At 38.1% G+C, this 24,689-nt stretch overlaps 1 protein-coding gene and 1 long non-coding RNA gene across 4 annotated transcripts in view; one reads left to right on the top strand and one right to left on the bottom strand.

Moving 5' to 3' along the window:
- Positions 1-24,689, bottom strand: part of MAL2 (mal, T cell differentiation protein 2) — a 66,413-nt gene that overhangs the window by 15,586 nt on the left and 26,138 nt on the right. The window lies entirely within an intron of this gene.
- LOC140603759 (uncharacterized) lies at positions 5,340-22,963 on the top strand. The gene is made up of 2 exons (XR_012006749.1): positions 5,340-5,615; positions 22,417-22,963. It is a non-coding gene; the product is annotated as an uncharacterized lncRNA (long non-coding RNA).

Below are 24,689 nucleotides of genomic sequence, written 5' to 3'. Positions count from 1 at the left end.
CAGTGCACTTTGGAGGGAAAATGAAACCATTTTTTTAGTATTGGAATCAGCTTGAACAAGTAGTGGTGCCTCCTTTAAATAATATGTCTATATGAAGATGTGGGAAATTAAGAGCTTTGCTAGAACTACCTATTAGGTTAAGGGCATCGCTGAATATATGAACTGGAGCTCAGTAGGGTATTATGGGTTGGAGGTACAATTTGGGAACCACCAGCATCTGGATGGTATTTTAAACCAAGTACTAGATGAGATAACTGGACGATAAACATACATAGGGAAGAAAAGATAAGCTAGGGATAACTCCCAAGTCACTCTCTTTAGGAGCCCATCCCAAGAGCAGTCCCAGACATACCACACAGAGAGGTAAATCAATTAGGATCTAGTCAGGTGTTATCTGAACGGGGAAAATGTAATATAAGTAATTACTATCTAGTTGAGGTGGTCAACTACTAAAAGAATAAATGGGATTTGAAGAGGCCAAGCATCCCCTCTAGGACAAGAGAAGGAATTTAGGACTAGGAGAGAGTCCCTTCCCCCAATGCTTAGATTTGAACTTCTTAGAAGAGGTTGTGACTAGCTAGAAACAGGCAGCTTGCAAGTAGCAAAAAGGTAAGAGAGTAGGGTTGAGGAGGGAGCTGGAGCTGCCCAGATAAGGGCCTGGTGGGGAGCACGTGGCCTGAGAGCTACAACAGAAGCTGCCTACTGCAGTTACCCAAATGGTTGCCAGGGAGCAAAGCATGATCTGAGGGTGCATCTGGAGTTTGTCCACAAGGACCACCAGGGTCCTATCCTGCATGATAATAATGGAAGATCACAACCCTGAAGAGAAATGTCTTCCTGCCTCTATCACCAAGGGATATTAGTGTCACCCCAGAGCCTTCTGTGAAAAGCCTGATGTCTCACCAGCTGGCAATGAAGAATTGTTTGCAACGTCCAGTTGAAGTATCCCCAGAAAGGGCAGAGAATGGTAGATTTGGAGCTGAGAGACAACACATTTAGCACTGGCATCAGAAGCCACATGTAGACGCTCCAAGAGATAACCCCAGATGAACCTTCAGCTGAACCCCCAGCTGACAGACAGCATGAGCCACCAGCCATGTAAACGATCCATCATGTTGACTCACTCCACTTTAGCGTTCAGATGATGATAACCCCAGCAGACATCTGAGTGCTTCTGCCTAAGAGACTGAGCTAGAACCATCTAGCTAAGTCCAGCCAATCCAGAACCATGAGAGACAATAAGTTGTTAGTCAGTAAGTCTTGGAGTAGTTTGCAATACAGAAATAGATAACTGGAACTGAAAGAGGCGCTAACTGTTGAGAAGTTTGCTGAAAGACCTTTTGGCATGTAGACTGACTGGAAATGTCCATTCAATTTCACAACATAACATAAAGAAGTGGAGAAACAGAAGTAGGCAGGTAGTGAAAGAACGGAGTGGGGGTGGAGGTGAGGGTGGAGAACTACACTGTTGGGAGAGAAGAATGTATACTTTCTTTTCTATGTCATCACCTTTTTTTATTTTTATTTTTATTTTTTTTGTTCTCACCCTTCTGACATTTCCGGATGAAGGTGACCCATCTTTCCCCATCTGACATTTCCAGGAGACTCATCCCTGACATAGGTCTCCAGACTCTTCTTCTCAACCCACACTCACGTGAGGCAACCCTTCATCTCCCATGGTTTGAAATAGCAACAATATGCTTATAACCTCAAAATCCAAGCTGGCAGTATCAGCTTTTTCCTGGGTTTTGGACACACATATCCACTCCCCATTTAACACTTATTTGCTTCTCCCCAAATTGTTTATGTCCAAAATTGAAGTCATGAACTTCCCTCACCAACTTCTTCCTCTACTTGCCCTATCCAGTGAGTGCTCCATTGTGTACTCATTTATCCAAGTTAGAGTCCTGGAGGTGACCATGGACACATATGTCTCTTTATCTTTCACAGGCAATTCTAAGTCCAGATTTATTCTACCTTTTAGCATCTCCTGAATCTTCCTTCTTTTTTCCACTTATGCTATCATTACCTTTATCTGAAATACTTTTGTATCTTGTTTGTCCTTCCTCACTAAGCTCCCAAATGGTCTTTTCATAGCCTCTATTACCTCACTTGTAACCAGTCTGCACACAGCTTGCCAGTGTCGTCTTAAGGAATTGCAAACACAAATTTGTTGTACCTCTGTTAAAAGCCCTGAAGTGACTTTCCATTTCTCCCCTGGTCAATATTAATGGTTCTGATATGTTCTGATATGGCCTGCAAGATTTTCCCTGTATACTCTCCTCAGCCTCATGATTTCTCAGTTCCTTATGCCCCTGATTTATCTTTATATATTAGTATTCTTTCAGCAATTTCAGCTTTTTCTTGCTTGAGACACCCTTGTAGATCAGACCAGTCACCTAACCCAGACTAGGTTAGGCACATTTATTCCTCTATAGAATGAACTATTCTTCTACATTTATGAACTCACAGCAATTTCAATGAATTATATTATCACTTGCCTTCTCTGTTCCACTGAAAACTTTATTAGGACTGGGAACATGTCTCTATTAGCCCATACTGTATCTCCAGCGCTTAGTCTAGTACCTAGCACTGAATATGGAATTCAAGATTAATGGCTGAATTTTTCAATAAAAAGGACCTAAATTATGAGAATTTAACTTTGATCATCAAGTGGCTATTTCAGGCTGTGCCTATTGAAATGAAAATTCCATTTATCTCCTAAATGGGTTAGGATGAGTTCTATTTACACCAAGTATTAGGAGAGCTTTAAAATATTCTCTTTGGTAAAAAAAAGAATACAAATAAGAATGTGAAGCTTCTTCCCCTTTGGCCTCACTAAAACAATATTATGCTCTTATTAAATGTAGAAAGAACAAGGGAAATAGAAAGATTATCATTAGGTAAAAGTGACAGCTAATTTTTTTGCAGATAAGAACCCTTGATAAATCCTAAAATTAATGGGCAAAAGTACATGATTAAAGTGATATATGTATGAAAAGAAGCTATACATTATATGTTATTAGAAAGATGCAAATTAGGACAACAATGAGATATTACTATATATATCATATATATATTCAAATGCCGCAAATCTGGAACACTGACAACAACAAATGCTGGTGAGGATGTGGAACAACAGGAATTCTCATTCATTGCTGGGTAGGAACACAAAATGATATACTTTGGAAGACAGTCTGGCAGCTTCTTACAAAACTAAACATACTTACTATATGATCCAGCAATCTCCTTTCCTAGTATTTACCCAAAGGACTTGAAAACTTGTGTCCAAGTGAAAACCTGGATGTGAATGTTCATAGAAACTTGATTCATGATTTCCAAAATTTGGAAACAACCAAAATGTCCTTCAGTAAGTGAATGGCCTAACTTGGCACATCCAGAAAATGGAATATCATTAGTGCTAAGAAGAAATGAACTATCAAGCCCCGAAACAATATGGAAGAAGATTCAATGCATATTTGTAAGTGAAGGAAGCCAATCTGCAAAAGCTACATATGGTATGATTCCAACCATATGCATCTTGGAAAAGGCAAACCTGTGGAGACAATAAAGAGAACAGTGTTTGTCAGGGGCTGGTTTGCAGAAGGATGAATAGATGAGACAGTGAATTTTTAAGAAAGTGAAAATAGTCTGTATAATACTATAATGATAGAGATATGTCATTATATTTTTGTCCAAACCCATAGAATGTACATCATCAGGAATGAACCCTACTGAAGTTTAATGTATAGAGTTTGTGTAATTAGTACATGTCAATGTAAGTTCATTGATTGCAACAAATATGGCTCTGCGTCATTCAGGTGGAGGATAGTGACAGTGGAGGAGGTCATGCATGTGTGGGAGCTGGAGGATATGGGAAATCTTTACCTTCTCCTCAATTTTGCTGTGACCCTAAAACCGCACTAAACACATAAAGTTTTGTTTTGTTTTAAAGAAAAGGATATTGGCATTATTGCAAAGTCTTTCTTCATAATCTACTTATAAATTACAATGGAGGAAATAGTAATTTTATAGTGAAGAACTCCAACAGACACACGTTACCCAGTGATCAAAGTGTATGTTACCGTAATCAGACATAACAACATAGTTCATATCTGCTCTCATGCACTGAGACAGGCCCAGCATTGCTTCTGTGCTATGCTTGCTTGCCCAATTTCTCATGTCTAACATGAAGAAGTAGACAACCCAAACTGAAGGGTATTCCCCAAAGTAATTGACTGGTATTCTTTGAAAATGTCAAGGTAGTTGGGGTGCCTGGGTGGCTTAGCTGGTTAAGCATCTGCCTTCAGCTCATGAGATTGAGCCCCACATGCAGGCTCCCTGCTCAGCAGGGCATCTGCTTCTCCCTCTCCCTTTGCCTCCTCTCCCCTGCTCATACTCTCTCTCTCTCTCTCAATTAAATAAATAAAATCTTAAAACAAAAAAGAAAGAAAATGACAAGGTATTGAAAGAAAAGACTCACGAACTGTCACTGATTGGAGGAGATCTCTGTGGAGGCATGACAACAAAATTAAATGTAGGATCCGAAACTGGATCTTCCTGGAGAAAAAGGACACAGGGGGAAACCAGGGAAATTTGAATGAAGTCTGTAGGTTAGTTAGGAGTATTGTGTCAATGTTAATTTCTTGGTTTCGATAATTGTGCTATTATTATGTAAGATGTTAACATTAGGGGAAGTTTGGTGAACAGTATATGGGAACTTGATTTACCATTCTTTGCAACTATTCTGTAAATCTAAAATTATTTCAAAATAAAAAGTTAACAAAAATACATGCTTAATCTTTTTAATTGGACTGATAGCAAGATCTTTTTGCTTGACATCTTCAAATACCTTTAATCTCTTTCAGATCTCTATGTTCAAAATTTTTCCCTTTCCTAGTTAAGATTTTTTTTTTTCTAGTTAAGATTTTCAACTTAGATACTCATTTTCCTTTTCTAACTTCCCACTATGCTCCTTCCTGCCCTGATGATCAACTATTCATTTTTCAATTGTCCTTTAATTTATACTCTACAGGGAGGCCCTCCTGATTTATATATAACCAATTTCCTGCTACAGGGAGATACAAAGCCTTCACGTTACGCTCACTCATAGTACACTCAAGTGCCTAGGGGTGAAGTCACCAAAGCCTTAGATGGTTATTTACCCTTGCATGAGAGGTTTTTAGAAATAATAGTGTCAAATTTGTAATGTCAAAATTTTAATCCCAAAACCCAAACAAGCCCAGGCTGGTATCCTGACCTTTTATATGGCAGCTTTCCCCAAGGAATGCAAAGCATTTTACGGATTGAATTGTGGTCATTATGCCTGGCACATTGGGCAAGTTCTGTGAGGCTTATTTTTAAGAAGGGATAAAATACTGAGCTCAGAACTTGGGTGCTTCATCCAACACTTACAACAAACTGGCAGCAGGAGAGGCGGTGGAGTCTGCCTTCTGACCTTCATTTTCCTGCCTTCCTTTAGAGTTCCAATCACTCTTCCTTTCTTGAGATTTCTTATCTGCAGGTTGATAGACCAGAGGCTAATGATTCTGAGAAGTCAGCAGAGAGGTCGTTGCCCCATGGAGTCTCCCACTGCTGTTGCATGAGAGGTGGAGGTAGGTTATGGCTTTGTTGGTCACTAGTATCTCTACTCAGAAAGTAGGCTTTCAATTCATGTTTGCAAGCGGTTTGTTCTTGTTCTCAAGGAGACAGGCTGTTTTTCTTTTCTCTTCTTTGGTGAAGTGCACTATATTATAGGCACTACTTCAAAGGGAATACTTGGATCAGGCTATGCTGAAAAATCCCTAGTAACCTGCCATAAATTTAAAACTTTTCAGTACAGTCAATATTTTTCAAATGCTAAAGATAGGAAATGTGGCAATTTAAAAAAATTCAGCAAATGTATTCCCCAAGGAGAACTCTTGCCCTCTTCCCACTCCTGGCGGCTGGCTTATTCTAAAGGAATCTTTCTTATCTTAAAAATGTTGACCATATGAGTAAGCCAATAGGAGCTAGCTCCCAGATTGGAGCTATGGATATCTAGAGTGGGAACCCTGGGATTCACATCCCCATAGATGTGTCTTTGTTCATTTCATATCAGTTGGGTATGAAACTGATGACTTCTAATTTTCAAATAGAGGGTTAATATTTCTCTCCACTAGAGCATACTGTATAGGAATAAAGAAAATCTAACAGATGGTCATTGCAGATATGTAATTTCTTAAATCCAGACCAACTGGACTAGCATTGACTAAAAATCACCCAGCAATCTTGTTAAAAACAGACTCTTTAATCCAAATATCTGATATCCCAATTCAATGATTCAGATGCATAGCCAGGCTAGGAAATCACTACTTTGAAGGAAAGGAAAACTGGATCATACTGGCAGTTTATAAGTTGGGGAAATAAGTTTTTTTTTTTTTTTTTTTTTTTTTTTTTTTATCCTTTCAGCTCTCCATTCACCTATCTGCTTACTCAACATACATGTATTAAATCTCTAAAAATGCCTGCTATGTGGTAGGAATGGAACCGTGTGCTAAGTGCTTAATTACAGTAAAGGAGCATCCAATCAGGGGGGAAGATGTACAAGGAAATAGGCGTGTGTGTAGTCTATTAAATGCAATGCTGGGGTTGTACACATGGCGAATTGGAACCAATAAAAACATCACTGACTCCAGCCTGGAGGAGTTGGAGAAAATTTTGTAGAGGAAGTAAACTCTGACCCAGGTATCCTTTAGAGGATAGCTGGTTAAAGAAAAATTGGTGAAGAGAGATGATATAATAAGAAAGTGCATGTTAAGACGCAAGAAGTGAAAAGAACATGTTGTAGAGGAGATTTCAGTAGTTTAGTACAGCAAGAGTATAAGAAGGCCGTGGGGAAATTGGTGAAAGGTGAGATAGAAAGTTATAAACAGGCCATGAAAGGCTCTATAATAAAGATCACATGTCCCTATGTACCTGGGACAGTCCTCATTCATACCTCTCACCCCAGATTAACTTTAATGGCTCTCTTTCACTTTTAAAAGAAGATACATTTTATGGTTGGATGATAAATTGTGTGGTTGGCCCACTTACAGACATTTTTAAGGAGTTTGGCTTTTTGGTCAGAGGAAGACATATTATATTTGAAGGGTTTCCAGGAGAGGGTATTGATCTGATTTCTGGTTTGATAATTTCACCTGGCTGCAGCACAGAGAATAGATTGTGGCAGGATGGGATTGGAGTTAGGAATATTGTTTGGTGAGCAATTGTAGGAATCCTGGCAAGAGATGATAGTGGGTTGAATAAGATGGTGGTGGTGGGTGTGAGTAGAAAGGAATGGATTCCTCTAATACTAAGAGGACTTGCCACATAAAATAGGATCATGGGTAGTTACTTAGTTTTTTCTCCTTCATCTGAATAAGGAGTTATAACAATTCTTCTTGAGATTCTCCTAAGACAAAATAGAGCAAATTGTTGAGAGTACTCAGCACGCATCCTATAAGACCCTCAAAAATTGCTTTCCTCTTTTTTGGCAACCAAGGCCCTCGTCTCCATAGCACACTTCCCAGGTCCATCTCTATTCTTCCAAATTAGAGGCATTAATTCTACTCTCAATTTCCTGGTGTCCCTACCCCTACCTTTCATTCCCTTACTGCCCAGATACCAGGTGAATGTCTCCAAAAATAGCCTAATTTTGTTGGAAGATGTGCTTAAGATTTATCCATTAAAACAACAATGCTAATAACAAAAATTCCATCAGGCTTTAATCCAAAAATGTATATCTTGAGGGCTTCACATGTAAGCAGTGTGACCTATGGATACGGTAGCTGCGTACCCAGGATTTTCTAGAACAGTTCAATCATCTGTCCTGGTGTTTTGGGTTTAGAAAATAAGGTGTCTTTGAAGAAAGATGACCATTTTTTTTGAATCAGCTTCACTCTCCACTATAGAACACTTTTTCCTTTTCTTTCTCTCATTTTCTCCTTACCTTCCTTTCTTTCTTGTCTATGTCTTTCCCTTTTCCTCACGTTCCCACTCCTCTGCCATATATATGTTTACTTCTAATGATATCACTGGGGACCTTGACCTCTGTAGTTTATAATCCAGTCTCTCTCCATCAAGGTAGAACCTTTGTCCAAATCAGTTGCTTTCCCAAAATATGGCATACTTTCCTCCTTGTCACTGTTTATGAGATTATCCATCAAAACTTTGTGTCTGAGTTGACTCTACTGAACTGAATTTCCATCTTCTCCAAGAAGTACTTTCATTTTCTATTGCATTCTGGAGTTGATGTCTTCCTTTTCCATCTCTTCCTAATTCCTTTAGCACCAATGATCTGAATCTGCAATCTTATCGAACTTTTTATGTGTGCATGTCTGATCTTACCAACTAGGTTGACAGCTCTTGGTCAGGAGATTTTTGTTTTACATACTCTAATGTTACCCACCAAACTGGCATGAACTTTACACACAATAAGTTAACAGATTTTTAGCTATATGTGAAATATGGAGAAAAACTCCTTATGATCTCTTTTCTTGAAACTAGGCTTTTCTTTTCACTTGGCTTCCAGACACCATGAGTGTTCTTGTCTCTAAGTAGCAACTTGTCATCTTGTCATCAGAATTCCTGGTTTGCTTTCACATAGAAAAAGGTTAGGCTTTCACATAGAAAATGGGGATATGAGGGATTCCTGCGTAGTTCAGTTGGTTAAGTGGCCTTCTCTTGATTTTGGCTCAGGTCATGATCTTAGGGTCATGAGATCGAGCCCTGTGTTGGGCTCTCTGCTCAGTGGGGAGTCTGCTTGGGATTCTCTCTCTCCCCCTCTTCCTCTGTTCCCCACCCCGCTCATGTGTGTGCACATGTGTGCTGTCTTTCTCTCTATCAAATAAATAAATGAATCTTAAAAAGAAAAGAAAATGGGGATATGAAATGTCTATTTTGCCTGTCTTTTGAATTGTCATAAAGTTAAATGAAACAATATCAGTTGTTAGGTCAATATAAGGTCGGTTAACATATTGTTTTAAATAATTGACCTTATCATAGACAAGATCCAACTTGATACCTTTCTTGTTTTCTATCAATACTGAGTCACCACTCTTCTGAGCAGTTGGTGTCTGTCCTTAAACTTAGGGGTAAACTGTACTCCTTGTTCATCTCTAAGAGAAAGTCCAAGATGAAAAAATCATAGAACTCATTCTAGTACCCTACAATTCTGGATATTTGATTTTTCCTATTTTGTAGAAATAGTTAAGCAGCATATGGTCAATGGTGGAACACTCTACGAAGTAGTCACCTTTTTAGATTAGTCTGTGGATCATGAAGTCCTGATACATGTTGCTTTTCTTAATGGAACTTAAGGAAGCTAACCAAGTGGAGAGAAGCCTTCTTCTTCAGCCTTATCTAAGATAGTTAATATTTGAACACATTAACCTTCTCCCTCTATAAATAATTCTTTAGGTGAAGGAGCATATTTGTACAATTTCATCCTTCATTCCTTCACCCTCTCATTCATTCCACAAATATTTATTGTTTGTACACTATGTGGCAGGTACTATTCATGGCTTTGGAGATACAACAGTAAACAAACAAAAATTATCTTTGCACTTTAGATGCTTATATTTTAAAAGGGAGAGACAGACAAAAAGAGTAAATAAATAGGATACATACAATCATTGTAACAGCTATGAAGGAAGTTAATAGGGTGCTTTGAGAGAGAATAGTAAGGTGTAGAGGTAGGATGAACAGCAAAGGTCCCTCGAGCGTATCACAGGGAGCAATTTGCAAGGAACCATCAGAAGAGTCTTCTAGGCAGAGGGAACAGCTAATGAAAAGGCCCCAACGTGTGAAAGAGCTTGATACAAGTTTAAGATACAGAAAGGAGCATGATATATAGCTAAGTAGGAACAGGAAAGAAGAGAGTGGCTTAGAGTAAAGTTGGAGAAGCAGGTGGCCAAAGCCAGGAATGAGAATAGAAATGAATAGTCAGGTGATTTGGAAACTGAATAAGAGAAGTGAAGTCTCCTTTCAAGAGAAAATAGACATAATCAATTACTGTTGGTGTCTTTAAGCAACCATGTCCTTTTCAACTATGTCCTTTTCAAGCCTTGTGACTTTGGCTTGTCTTATCTGAGCAGTGGTATATGAGCTGTCTTCTCCATTGATTTTCCTCAGGAAAAACTCCTGTTTGGTAGGCCATGGGAAGATACTTTCCATATGCAAATTAATTAATTATTCAATAAAAGGGCCTAATTTAGCATAGACCAACATGTTAAATATTATCCATTCTCTCATGGGCTTTTTTAAGAAATCAAAGTTTCCCTTTGGTTATAAACTCGTGGATTTGAAAGCAAATTTAATCCGGAAGCTCCTGATTCATTTACATTTAGCTCATTACCATGTCATTCTTTTAGAGTGGTTTGAAGTTTAAGAAACCTCTTGAGACTTCTTTGTCTTAAAAAAACAACTATTTAACTTTTAAAAACCCTTTTATTTCTTCTTCTTCTTAAGAACAAGAGATAATGATTTTATAAACACAAATAAATGGAAAAGCCCAATGGCAGAGCTCAGTTGGCAATGTAAAAAGTGATGATGCCTGTGTCAGTGTTAAATTAAGCAAATGGAGTCACACACCCAGCATAAAATGAGAACATTAGACTTCAGTAAAATGTGCATTGCTATCTTTTATGTAGAGTAGAAGCTGTAGCATATTATTGGGACCCGAGAGTTTACTCTGCCTGTTTCCTCACTTCACCTCAATTCAGCAAGTTATTCAATTTCAGAGATTCCAGAAATACCAGACCTTTAAAAAAAAAAATCAAACCACAAACAGACAGTGTTTGAAGAGACTTTATAAAAGGTCATTTTATGTGTTAAGGCATTTTTGGTTGCAAGTGACAGATAATCTACTCAGAGTGGGCTTAGACAAAAGAAATTAATTGGTTTATGTGACTGAAAAAAATCAGAGCTAAAAGGGGTTTCAGGCATGAGAGAATTTAGAAACTCAATGTCATAAGAACACTCTGTCTTCTACCTCTAAGCTTTTGGCTTCCCTTCTTGGCTACATGTGATAGTAGGACAGCTCTAAATAACTCCAGGCCATGTGCTCCCAGGTGCCATTGAAGTCCAATGGGGATTAAAGAGATGTACATATGCCCTTCTCTTGGTAATTATTTCAAAGCTCCTCATATCTCTGATTGGGTTAGGAGTTCATGTTTGTGCTTGAAGAGTATGATTTTTTGACTGGCCTGGTTACAGATATGTGCTACCCATGCAACTAGGGATTTGATTAAATTTTGCTTGAATCACAGTAATAGAGATGGGAAAGTGATACTCCAGAGGAAAATTGGGGATTAAAATAAACAATCCAAAAAACAAACAAAGCCAAACAAAAATGTCTACTATATAACCTACTGCACCCATTCATCTGTTGTTTGACTCCTTTGAGCTGGGAAAGTGAAATAGCAGGCTGGACTGAAGCCCTTGCTTTGTCATAAATTACCCAGGTCATGTGGCCAAATCGCTTCACTTCTCTGCCCCTCGGTATCCTTGTTTCTAAAAGGAGAGGACTGAACACAATGCTCTCTCTGACTTTTCTTCCAACTCTGAAATGGTAATGATCCCAGGCTTGCCAAATAAGAATGGGAAGATTCTCCTGGCCTAAGATTTCATGGAAAAGAAAACGGAAGCAGGCCCAGGTGCAGGGCAGAAAAGGGAGCCAGCAGACCCTGGGCCATAGAGTGAAGGAAGCAAAGAAAATGCTCAGGGGAGTGAGGTCAACTCCAGGACAGGACACCTCTCTGCAAGCTGAGGAGCACCCTCCAGTCTGTGCTGAGTACTCGGAGTGAGTGCTTGGAAGAGTGGTGATAGTTGCCATAGAGAGGGATAAATAGACCATTGTTTAGTGCAATAACTTGATTTCTGCCAGAAAGTTTCACACTCAAAATAAATATTATATATGGCTCCCATCAGAAGTACCTAATCTAGAAAGCAAAAAAAATGTATATTTCCCAAGGTGTTTTAATAAGGTGCTTTAATTCTAGTTGTCTATAATCTCACATCTAAAACTTGTGAAGTCATATGTGTTCCTCACTTAATCTTTTTTTTTTTGCGGGGGTGGGGGTTAAGAAGCAAACTAAGAACATGTACCATTTATATATTACCATAGGTGGAGTACAGCACAGTAAACTATAATGATCCATATCAATATTTCTACAGTAAAATATATGAATGTTCATACTGAGAGATAAATCAAGACTAAAATTAGTCTCCTATTAGTTCAGGTCAGATTTTTTAAAACAAAACAAAACAAACTTAGTTTCCAGAGCTTTTTTGGAGTTTAAAGTTGTGGATAAAGTAGTATGGACCTTTAGGTAGGTACCAGAGCTGATTGAGATCATTCTGGATAAGACAAAGGAAAGATAGGAAAGTCAATGAATAAACTGAATTGTTTTTCTTAAAGTCAAAGGACATAGAATTTACTTCCTGTTTTTTTTTTTCCTCTGACCTAGTCTCTAGTAGGTGTTTGGTAATTATTTATGACACCTAGTCTCTAGTAGGTGTTCAGTAATTATTTATGACATAAACTTTCTACTCCGTTTTGGCTAGTTGATTGTTCTCAAGAGGCCAAGAAATTCATATCTTCACTGCCTATCATTGCTCTAACCTCTCTACTGATGGCCAACATCAAGTTCATGCTTCTACAGCATTTGATGGGTTGGTTGCTCTTCCTAGGTGTCTCTTTCACTGGCTTGTGTCAAGCCATGTTGTAAATCCAAATCTCTGGATGGTCCTTGGTTTCTCTTTTGGGCTATTTTTCCTCATCCTACCTTTATGTACCAGTGTTCCTCTTCCCTTTTCCCTCTGCACATTTATCAATGGTGAGCTAAAACACATCACCTAGGAGGCATCACCTACCATTTGCATGCTCACATCTCCAAAGCTGTACCTCTCTGTACCTTATACCGGTCTTCTCAGATCAGGACTTGTAGCTAACAAGGCATTTCCAAATTCAATTGTGCTGAAGAGTTTCAAATAGAGATTATTACTTCTCCTTTCCTAGACCCCACACCCATAAATTAATACTTTAGTGAAAAGTACCACCCCTTATCCAGGTGCTTGAGACAGAATCCAGAGGGTTAGCAAGTTCTATCAATTATATCTAGTTTATATCTTCCCCAAGCATTTTTTTTCTCCATCATTTACTCTGACACTATCTTACTCTAAACTTCATCATCTCTTGCCTGGGTTATTCAATGGCCTCCTAATTCAATTCCCTGTTTTCAGTTACCACTTCCTCCAATCCACTTATTCTGTCAGTAGTAGAGAGATCTTTCTCAAGCAAAAAAATCTAATCAAGTTATGACACTGCATCAAACTTGTGGATTTCCTCACCCTCAAGATCAAGTCCAGACTTCTTTACACAGAAGTGACCTAACTTCTAATTTCTAGACTCACTTTTGGCTCCCACACTATGCCCCAATTGCAGGAACTATTTGTAGCTCAAGCTATTTTGCCTTTTGCTCCTTGCATGTGATATCCTTACTTTCTAAAACTGCTCATCCCCTCAATGCCTAATTAACTTACATTTCTAATTCAGACTCAGATTAGACACCTGCTTCTTCAGGAAGTTGCTCCAATCATGCCCACCTGGGATTAGTGTCCTCTCTACACACCTATAGCACTCTGCTTATATTATATATTATAATATGCTTTCTGATGTCTATTTTCTTTCATAAGATTGTTAACAGAGGCCAAGAAATTCATATATTCACTGCCTAAAAAAATGCCTGACCCATAATATCTCTCAATAGACTTTTGATGAATGGAGGAGTGAATGAATACACACACATACACACTCACATATTAAGGCTCCTATAAAGCCTTTAATAGGGGTAGTTTCTGTTTTGTTTTATTTATTTATTTATTTACTTATTTATTTATTTATTTATTTATTTATTTATTTATTTATTTATGTTTAGGAAATGCTTTTTAAATTTTTGCATGATTCAAACAACTAGCATATCATTCAGGATAAGCGAGGTCCTTCTGCAGTAACAATCTTTAATCTCAGCAGTCACATGGCCTCAACTCATCACTTGGGCCCCAAGCAGGGCAAACCCATCCCATCGTACACTCAGAATCATAGAATTTCTGGAATATCTGAGCACTGGCAGAATTTTAAATATGAAAACTCTGTTTTTCCTCATTCAGAACATCACATTTATGAGTAAAAGCATACAGTTTACATCAAGTTGATTTTTAAAAAGCAACTTCTAGATCACTAGGAATTTGTTTCATTCATCTTCTCCTTCTACATCAGCACCCGAAGTTCGTTCGCCCTTCTTTCCTTCCTTCCTTCCTTCCTCCCTTCCTTCCTTCCTCCCTCCTTCCTTCCTCTCCCTACTTCTCTTCCCCTGACCACCATCTCTCCATGTCTAGATTATAGCACTGGCCTGCAGGATATCTCATTCTCCTCCTTTGATCTGTCCTTACACACTGCAGCTAGATTAATCCTACTAAAACATTCTTTTGTGTTTCTTCAGAGCTTACAGAATAAAATATTAAACCTATAGCTTATCACCCAAGTACTGTTATAATTTGCTCCTGACCTCCACTGTGACCTCATTTCCTCATTATCTTTTTGCCAAAGCCTTTGGCTTATGCAAAGGGGCTCTCCTTCTCTCCTTGAGCCTTCTCTTTCTTGTCTGCACTGGTTTAATAATGACAGTCCTTATCTCCTAGGGTTGTCAGGAAGATGGAGTGAAACAATATGAGAAAGGATTTGAGCACACTGCCCTGACGTACTGTCGGCTCATGATATTGTGGCACCTGGTTAAAAATATGTATTATACCTAACACTCTCATTAGCAATCTCTCATTAAGTATCAGCACCTACATAGTATGCCCGTGCCATCCTTCATTCTTTAGGAATCTCTGAGAATAAAGAATATTCTAACAAACACACAAAGACTAGTCATTCTTATTGAAAAACTAGATAGTTATAATTCAGTTTTTTGTAATAAATAATCCTGGTTTGTATGATCCAGGTGATGGCATGCACTAATATAGTCCTTACTCTTGCTGAGTTTCACTGCAACTTCCAACAAGCTAAACAACCAAAGGTGTTTTATTTTGAAGACGGAAGAATTTGCTTTTTGTAGTGGGTGTGTTATAACTCTGCTATGCTTTGTAGTAGTAAAGGTGGTCAAAAGATATTACATCAGCTACTAATGCACTTACTGAACACTGTAATGATACACCTGTGGGTCCCTTAAAAATATACCCTTATTTTAATTGCCTGAAAGAGGGCTATTACAGATGATGCTGTACTGAAGCAAGAGCACTAGACTAGGAGTCTGAAAATCTGTCTTCTGAGATCTATTAAGAACTAATGGTGTGATCCATTAATACCAGTTGATTTCTCAGTAGACTGTGAATGTTCTGCTTCCTCAGAACATTGTTGTAAATAACAAATTACATTTGTCAAAGTGTTTTGTTCAAATTGATAGTTTGACTTCTGCATGCAATTTACATATAAAAAACATAATGTATTTTGCAAACATGTAATAAAGACTTTCATTATATGTGTAGTATTTGCTAAAACATTCTTTAAGACCAAACTGGGTTCCTTTCTAGGAAGGTGACTATTATACACATTCAGAGTCAGCTACAAGGACTAAAAACATTTTTTGCTATTTTTCTATTAATTTTGGTGCTGGTATTCTTGAAGAGAAGAAAGACATAGAGAAGAAAGAGGTTTTATATAAAAAGGGAAATTTGAAAAAAAAAAAAAAATAAAATAAAAAAATAAAAAAAAAAAAAAAAAAAAGGGAAATTTGAGAAACAGAACTTTGGTGAATGAAAACAAAAATTCATTTTTCTCCTTAACATTGAAAACAGGGTTATTTTTTTTCTTTTCAAATTTTTATTTAAATTCTAGTTAGTTAACATACAATACACTATTGGTTTCAGGAGAATTCAGTGATTCATCACTTACATATAACACCCAGTGCTCATCATAAGCGCCCTCCTTAATATCCGTAACCCATTTAGCCCATCCCCTACCCACTTCCCTCCATCAACCCTTAGTTTGTTCTCTTTCTCTCTTTTTTAAAGATTTGTTTGTTTTAGAGAGATAGTGCACGTGAGAGGGAGAGGCAGAAGGAGAGAGAATCTTAAACAGACTCCCCAATAAGCATGGAGCCTGACATGGGGCTCAATCTCACAACCCTGATATCATGACCTGAGGCAAAACAAAGAGTCAGACACAACCAACTGTGCCATTCCATTAAGAGTGTCTCATGGTTTGTTTCTCTCCTGCATCCCCATATGTTCATCTGATAATAGCTTTGTTAGGAAAAACACAGATTTATTTGGGTTACTGTCTGTATTACTAGAAGAAATCTGCTCTATTACTCTTTGGAGGAACAAACATCACTGGTTAGCGCCTGGCTACTTTAGTCAAAATAACAGTGACAAAACCAACAGCAGTAGTAGTTTCTGCTTCAAATTCTACTGCTCAGTAAAATCAGAGCATTGCTCATCTTCCACACAAAACTGACCCAGAAATTAAGAGACTGGCCCTAAATCTCACAACTGAGCCAAAATATGAAACAAGTTCTACCTGGCTCCAAGCTCTGTTTCTTTCATGGCACCACCTCCCAAGCTGGTTGTGAGAATAACAGTGACTTCAATCAAGAAGGCAAAGACAACATTAGAAAGTGTACTACAAGATGCAGCATTTAAAAAAAAATTTGATTATTGCATGAAACACATGATGGCCTTAAGTGTGTGCTGTTCCTTACCATTCAATTATCAGCAAGGTTTTATTTTAAGTGAAGGCTGGAAAAGTGATGTCCTTCAGTAGAAGACATGGCCAAATTTTGCAAACAGAGCCCAGTGAGTATGTTCCAAAATGATATTTTGATTAACAGTGAAAGATATTGCAAGGTGTTGAAAAGATGACCTTTCATTGTAATATAGTGAGGAGCTCAAGAACATGAAAGACATTCATGTTTTTAATCCCTTCCTGCTGTGGAAACAGGCATTCTGATTACAATTATTGCTATTTTTGCTTTTAATGATTAAGTTTTGGCTAATGCCTTAAAAGAGGCTATAGCTCTCAGCTCTTACTTAGACCAACACGCTACATATGGCCGTAAACTTTGGGTTTTCACATTACTCTGAGGACTGGGACTTGAGAGTACACCCATATTAAAATGGAAAAACTTTCTGAAGTCCCCCCACCCTTAAGCAGCTGCCGCTGAAGTCTCTAAAAATGTACTCTGACTGCCCTCTCCTGGTTGGATGGAAGAACAACTAAAAGAAAAGTGAACATCGGTTTTAGCACTGCATGCTCTATGACTAATCTGAATTTAATAGAAATGGAAATTGCCAAGTGAACCAAAGTGAAAAACAATGGGACAGAAAGAGAATTCTCACTTGTGACTCTGCAGTGCAAATATAAACCCAGACTAAAGAAATTCCATTAAAAAAGCATCCCAATGTTGGAAGGAAGTCTTGCTTTAGAGTAGGTAGATAGTAGTAGCTTAGTAGGGTTGCCCCACACCTACCTGCTATGTGACCAGAATTTATCTGGGTTCTGGATAGGTCTGTCTCAGACCACATAAACCATAAGGTAGGAGTCAATGAAGCCTGGGCACAGCAATGTTAAATTTGCTTTCATTCATGGATACATTTACTGCCTGGTACCATTTGTAGTACCCCACTGGCAGATACAAAGGCTGATAGCAGGTTGATGCACAAAATCAGAGGTAGCTGGCAATCCATGGAAAAGATTTCATTGTAAAATACTCCAGTATTTTTTCAGTGTTTGTTGACCAAATTCATGGTTATGATAAAATCTAAAAGTGTGTTTCTCCTTGAACTTGGTTCAGAATTGTAATCTTTAAAAAGGTTTTGAATACCAGAACTTACTGGGCTCTTGGAACATATTGTTTAGGGTTGAAATGTGGCTCTACTCCTAGTTGTATGACCTTACACAAGTCCTCAAATTTTGGTGTCCTGAGATCCTGTATGTAGAAAATGGTGGTCATTAGAGGGTCTTGATTATTGGGGAGATTAAATGTGAAACATCTAATACTAGCACATAATAAATATTCAATAAATGTTCATTGCTAGCATTACTCTACATTACTAAGAAGGTCAGTGATGTTTTCCTTTAAAAGACAGAACTGTGGGTAGGCAAGACATTTAAAGAACTTGGCTTATCAAAAGAAATAAGGATGATGGAGCCATGATGCAATAGAATCCAGAAGGCAATACTTAACCACCAAAATCCTGGGGGTTGCAAATTTTGGGAGATGTCATCACAGAGCCTTGACCCACTGGAATTTGTGCAGGTGGTTACTAGAACATGGCTTCTGTAGGGGCAGAAACAGATGGGCAACCAATGAGAGTACTGCTTATTATAGTCAAAAGAAGGAAAGGATGGATGAGCATAGAACTGTCAGCAGTTCACTTTTTCTCGCTCAGTTCACAAGCTGAACCTGTTTTCAAACCTGGAATGTATTGACTGAAGAGGCGGCTACTTCCCACAAGGAAGGACCTCACAACATCAGGGCAGATGTATACTGTTGATCCTTCTCCAAGTGATTAATATTGAGTAAAGTGGAATGACAAGATATTTTGAGGGACTTTGGACACAAGGACTGAGTTTCCATGGATGTTTGGAGATTCATCATATGATTATCATAACTATTCGAGCAGGGACATATGGGGACAATAAATTTGTGGCTAAAATCCATCTTACAAAGAACTTACTATGTATGTGTGAGCCAACTGGTGATGATCCCCCCAGTTCCCAAAGCATAACTGTATTAACCATACTTGGCAATTAGAATAAACCTCATATTGGAACCCTGGTCAATAGATTAAGAGCTATACTAGAAGGGGAGGCCAAGAGGAAGCTTCTGAAATTGCACAGTCCTCAGCCAATATCCTAAATTAAATATATATATATATATAATATATATATATATATAATATATATATTATATATATATTACACTCTAGGGGAAGGGAGATGACAGAGATCAGTGCCATCATTAGGCTCTTAAGGAAGCAGGGGAGAGGGTCTCTAACATATCTCTATTTAATTAAAATTTCACCTCTTCAGAAATCAGAAACATTTTTAAGGATGACAGTAGAGTATCACAAGCTCAACCAAGTAGCAGTCCTGATTGTAGCTGCTATGCCAAACAAGGTGTCAGGAGTTTGTTCCATCTTTTTTATTCTTATTCTTTTTTTAAAAAGATTCATTTATTTCAGAGACAGAAAGAGAGAGCATGAGCAAGAGAGGCAAAGAGAGGGAGAAAGAATCTCAAGCGGACTGTGTTGAGCATGGAGTCTGATGCAGGTCTCATCTCAGGACCCCAAGATGATGACATGAGCCAAAACCAAGAGTCAGACCCACCACCCGGGCACCCCAGGAGTTTGTTCCATCTTAATAAAAAAAAACGAGATCAGAAACAGTTGATTTTCACGTGGATCAGATAGTAATACACATGATAGATGTGTCCTAGAATTAGGATAACTCTTCTACTATGGGTCATGATACAGTCTGAAGAGATCTGGACAATCTGAACATAACCACAGCACATGATACTGATCCAAGACATTAATGACACAGGATGAGTACACGAGCTCACTAAAGACCTTGGTAAGATCTGCATTACAGATATCATAAGAAAAACCCTGCAAAGATTCAGGAAACTGTCTTTTCTTCTAAAACTTGTAGGCATGTAGTTGTCAGCAGCATGTTGGGGCATCCCCTCTAAAGAAGCCAAAATCCTGCATCTTGCTTTCTTATTCACAAAGATGGAAGTACCATGGTTTGTAGGTTTCTCTGGGTTTTCTGAAGGTGATACATTCCATGTGTGGGAATATTGTTTTGGCCCATATTCTGGTTGACATAAAAAGGAAACTTCTTTGAGTGAGGCCCACAGTAGGAAAGAGCTCTGCAGCAGACCCAAGTTCTGGGCCAGCACCCAGTTTCAGTCATCTCGGACTGCCATAACTAAACATAGACCAGGTGGCTTAAATAACAGAAATTTAGTTTTTTATGGTTCTGGTGAGGACTCCCTGGGTTGTAGAAAGCCCACCTTCTTGCTATGTCTTCAGAGTGGAGAAGGAGGAGAATCTCCTCAATGCCCCCTTTGGGTGGCAAAAATCTGCTTCTAGATTCATTCTGTATATTTCATATAAATGGAGTCATACAATATATGACCATTTGTGTCTGTCTTCTTTCACTTAGCATAATGTTTTCTAGATTCATCCACATTTAGCATGTATCAGTACTTCATTCCTTTTTATGGCTTATTAATATTCCATTATGTGGATAGGCTACATTTGTTTATCCATTCATCCATTGATGGTCATTCAGGTTGTTTCCACCTTTTCACTACAGTGAGTAGTGCTACGATGGCCATTCATGTACAGTATTTGTTTGAGTTTGTTTTCAGCTCTTTTGGGTATATAGCTAGAGCGGAATTTCTTGCTAGGTCATGTGATAATTCTATGTATATCTGCTAAAATATTTTGAGAAACTGCTGAAGTGTCTTCCACGGTGATTGTACCATTTTACATTCTTCTTTTTTTTTTTTAAATATTTATTTATTTATTTTAGAGAGAGAGAAGGAGACAGAGAGTGTGTGTGAGCAGGGAAGGGGCAGAAAAAGGAGGAGAGAAGCAGACTCTCTGCTGAGCATGAAGCCCAATGTTGGACTTGATCCCAGGACCCCGAGATCACAATCCAAGCTGAAACCAAGAGTCAGATGCTCACCTGACTAAGCCACACAGATACTCCCCCACGTCATTTTACATTCTTATCAGCAATGTATGGCGATTCCAATTTAGTTATTTTTCTTTTAAAATATATTCCAGTCACCATGGGGGGTGTGAAGTGAGATCTCATTGTGGTTTTGATTTGCATTCCCTGGTGGCTAATGATATTTAGCATCTTTTCATGTGCCTGTTGGCTGCATATCTTTTTAAAGAGAAATGTCCATTCGAGTCCTTTGCCCATTTTTAAATTGGGTTATCTTTTTGTTGTTGAGTTATAGCAGTTATTTATATATTCTAGATACTAGACCCTTATCAATTATACTATTTGCAATTTCTTCCTTTTTAGTAAGTTGTCTTTTCACTTTCTGGATAGTGTCTTTTGGTGTGTAAGAATTTTGAATTTTGATGTTAAACTTATCTTTTGTTGCTGTGCTTTTGGTGTATATCTGCAAAGCCATTGTTGGAATTTAAGGTCATGGGGATTTATCCCTATGTTTTCTTGGGTTTCATCTTATGCACATTTCGTGGAAGAAAAAGTGTCTTGAGGTGAGAAAGTTTACAAACTCATGCACAATAACATTATGGAATGATTGGTCCATAGGCATGGAATCTCAGCCAACATAGCATCTAACCAGGGAGATAGTTCTATGATTGTGGTCATTGATCATATCCTCCAATGTACCATAGAAGCAAGCAGCTGGCCAGAAATGGCCTGTTGAAAGCACAGTTGAAGAACCAGCATAGAGCCAATACTCTGTAAGCGTGGGGAGTCATCTTCCTAAATGCCAGGTATGTATCGAATCTGAAACTTTTATAGGGCACTGTGTCCTCAAAAGAACTCATGGCGCTGAGGGAAAAGGAGGTGGAAATAGGAGTAGCTCCATTTATTATAACTCCCCATCACTCACTGTGGGTTTGATATAGCCTGTCTTTGCAACTTTGGGTTCTGTATGGTTACTGTTTTGGATCCTCAAGGGAAGTTCATTCTTACCAGGGAATAGAGCAAAGGTCTCATTGAACTACAAGCTGTGGCTTCTGTTGAAGCATTTTGGATTTTGGAAATCAGCAGGCACAAAGGATTCACCATTTGGCAGGGGTAGCTGATTCTGGTCAGGAAGTAGGGCTGTTATTATACCATGAAGACAGAGAGGAATGTGTATGGAACTCAGATAATACACTTGGGTACCTTTTTGGCATTTCCTTGCCCAGCTGTGATTGTGAATGGACAAGGGCAGTGACTCCTACCTACAAAAGGTATTACTGCCAAGAATTTATACCCCTCAGGAATGAGGGCTTGGGTCACAACACCAAATCAATGACCAAGACCTGGAAAGTTGGTGGTAGCTGCTACTAGTGGTGACCCCAAGACTAACTGCAGTGATGGAGCTAGTGGTTTGCCTCACTAACTTCCTTTTTTAATTTTTTTTTAATTTTTATTTATTTATGATAGGCACACAGTGAGAGAGAGAGAGGCAGAGACACAGGCAGAGGGAGAAGCAGGCTCCATGCACCAGGAGCCCGATGTGGGACTCGATCCCGGGTCTCCAGGATCGCGCCCTGGGCCAAAGGCAGGCGCTAAACCGCTGCGCTACCCAGGGATCCCTAACTTCCTTTTTTAAATTCTTCCCTTAGGTCAAGAGGCCCACTGGAGCCTTGGAGAAGTGGCTTCCAGGACAAGTATGGAGAAGTGGATTTATCTGGCACAAAGGGAAGAAAGTGGCAGTCACCAGTGTGCCATTCAGATCTCCAACAGGTTATCACCCAAAGGGATGGCAGTTATTGAACAGCCTCCAGTTGCAGGTGCCTCCGGATCTTCCTTCAGCTTTTAAGTCAAGAAGCTGAGATCATATTCTTTCTGGGCAATCCAAGGCCAATGACTGAGCACAGTGTTGGTATAGGGTTCATCCTTCTAAGCTAGTATGGGACTCCTCTATGGGCAATCTTGATGCAGGAGCTCCCTGATAAGTTGGTTGAAACTTTCTCATAACTAGAACACAGTCTGAAACTCTTCCTATCTTTGTCTTTCTTCTCTTTATCATAGGCATTACCTCCAATTATTTGTATTTTTAACTCCTTCTTGGGTTCTTCTTCCCAAAGGACCTATTGTCACAGGCTTGTAAATATGATCACCATTGAAGATGAGTATATAGGCTTAAATAAAGCAACTCACTTCAAGTCATACAGCTCTTAATGGACCGTTTTTTCCTACTTACATGTTTATTTAGTTTCATGCCAAATAATATCCATGAAATCATGCCTTTGATGTGCAATTTATACTTTTCTAATGAACACTGAAAGTATAATTATTAAAAAAACTATCTGAGGCAATCCTTACTTATCTCACACTGGGAAAGAACATAATATCATATGCATTTCTGGAGAATAAATTTGTTCCATAAAAATTTATCTAACCAAGAGTTAATTTTTGAGATATAGGGAACTTTCTACTCAAAAGAAATGTAGTAGTAGCTATCATCTCACCAGGAAACCGAAGCAAAAGTATGATAAAAGACAATGTCTATGGCTGTCAGACTCTATATGAGACAACTTCCCCTATCATTTTATTCAATACTTCTATCAAACCAGTAGAAGACAAAAATCCAGGCAGGTGACCTCCATATCAATGATCCATTCATTCCTGTAGCCTCTCAAATGAGTATATGTGCCTTAAGAAATATTCAGAGTAATGAATTACTTGTCTGCTAATGAATTACACAGCATGATACAAGAACATATTTTAACTATATTTTATGATAAAAAATTAAAATGCTTTACTAACAGTTAAAATAGGTTGACACAGGTTCATATATTTCATATACATAAATAAGGTAGGCATGTTCAGAAATTAATACGACTGTTACATTCTTTAAAAGTAACAAATCTTTAGTTAACCACTGTTAAACATTTTATATACTTGTGTATACAAATAAATGAGTTTATTCACATTCCAAAAATTTTCCACACCAAAGTTCTAGTGTATTCAGTAAGATGGCATATTTATTAGTCAATAACATGCACAATTTCATGAAAAGGCAATGTGGCCCAGTATACTGATGCATCAGAACTTCATTGCTTTGGCTAAACTGTACATTGACTCAGGACATCAGGCATATTTAGAATGATACATGAAACTGCAGATAGGGAATTCAATAATATCCTCCATTCTAGAATATCTCTTATGCATATCCAAGGATAAACTTTAGAGTTGACAGACATAAAAAATCAAAATGCCACATGATATATACAGATACACCTACCTCGTTAGGTTGAGAACAGTGACGTTCATAACTTATAGCAAAAATCACTAGTCAGAGCCCTACACTCCCATCATAATTATTAAAAAATGACAGCTTTTGACCATTAGTTCTTAGTTCTGATAATGCTTTGAGGACTAAGTCAGTTGAGTCTATAGTGATATCTTTTGTCATGAAAAAAAAATATAGAATAAAGATCTGATGAGTTTACACAGGATGCCTAATTTTTATCTGCATAGCTCCTCTGCTATAGAAGACTGATTACATAACATTTTTACAGTACACATATATTTAATTACTAGAGAACTTGTAAGGTAGAATTCACTCTAAATACATCCAGAATTAGATGAAAAATACCTAGCCGTTTTATACCAGAAATTTTCAAGTATTAACAAGATCAATTTTTATATAGTATATCAATTAGAACACAAAAGTAGGTATTGCTGTAACATTCATCCATCTGCTAACTCAACATGTAGTTACTGGGTACATGTTATTTGCTATGCTCTTTTCTAGCCACTGAACATGGAGCTGTAAACAAAGTAGATGATTCCTCTCTATAAGCCTTACATCCTAGTGGAGAAGAGGACAAATGCAATAAGTAAATAAAATATATGTTGTTCAAGCTATATTTAAAATATATATCCTAAG

Source organism: Canis lupus, chromosome 14 (genome assembly GCF_048164855.1).
Source record: "Canis lupus baileyi chromosome 14, mCanLup2.hap1, whole genome shotgun sequence".
In the NCBI taxonomy this organism is placed as follows: domain Eukaryota; kingdom Metazoa; phylum Chordata; class Mammalia; order Carnivora; family Canidae; genus Canis; species Canis lupus.
This window is presented reverse-complemented; position numbering and strand designations above follow the sequence as displayed.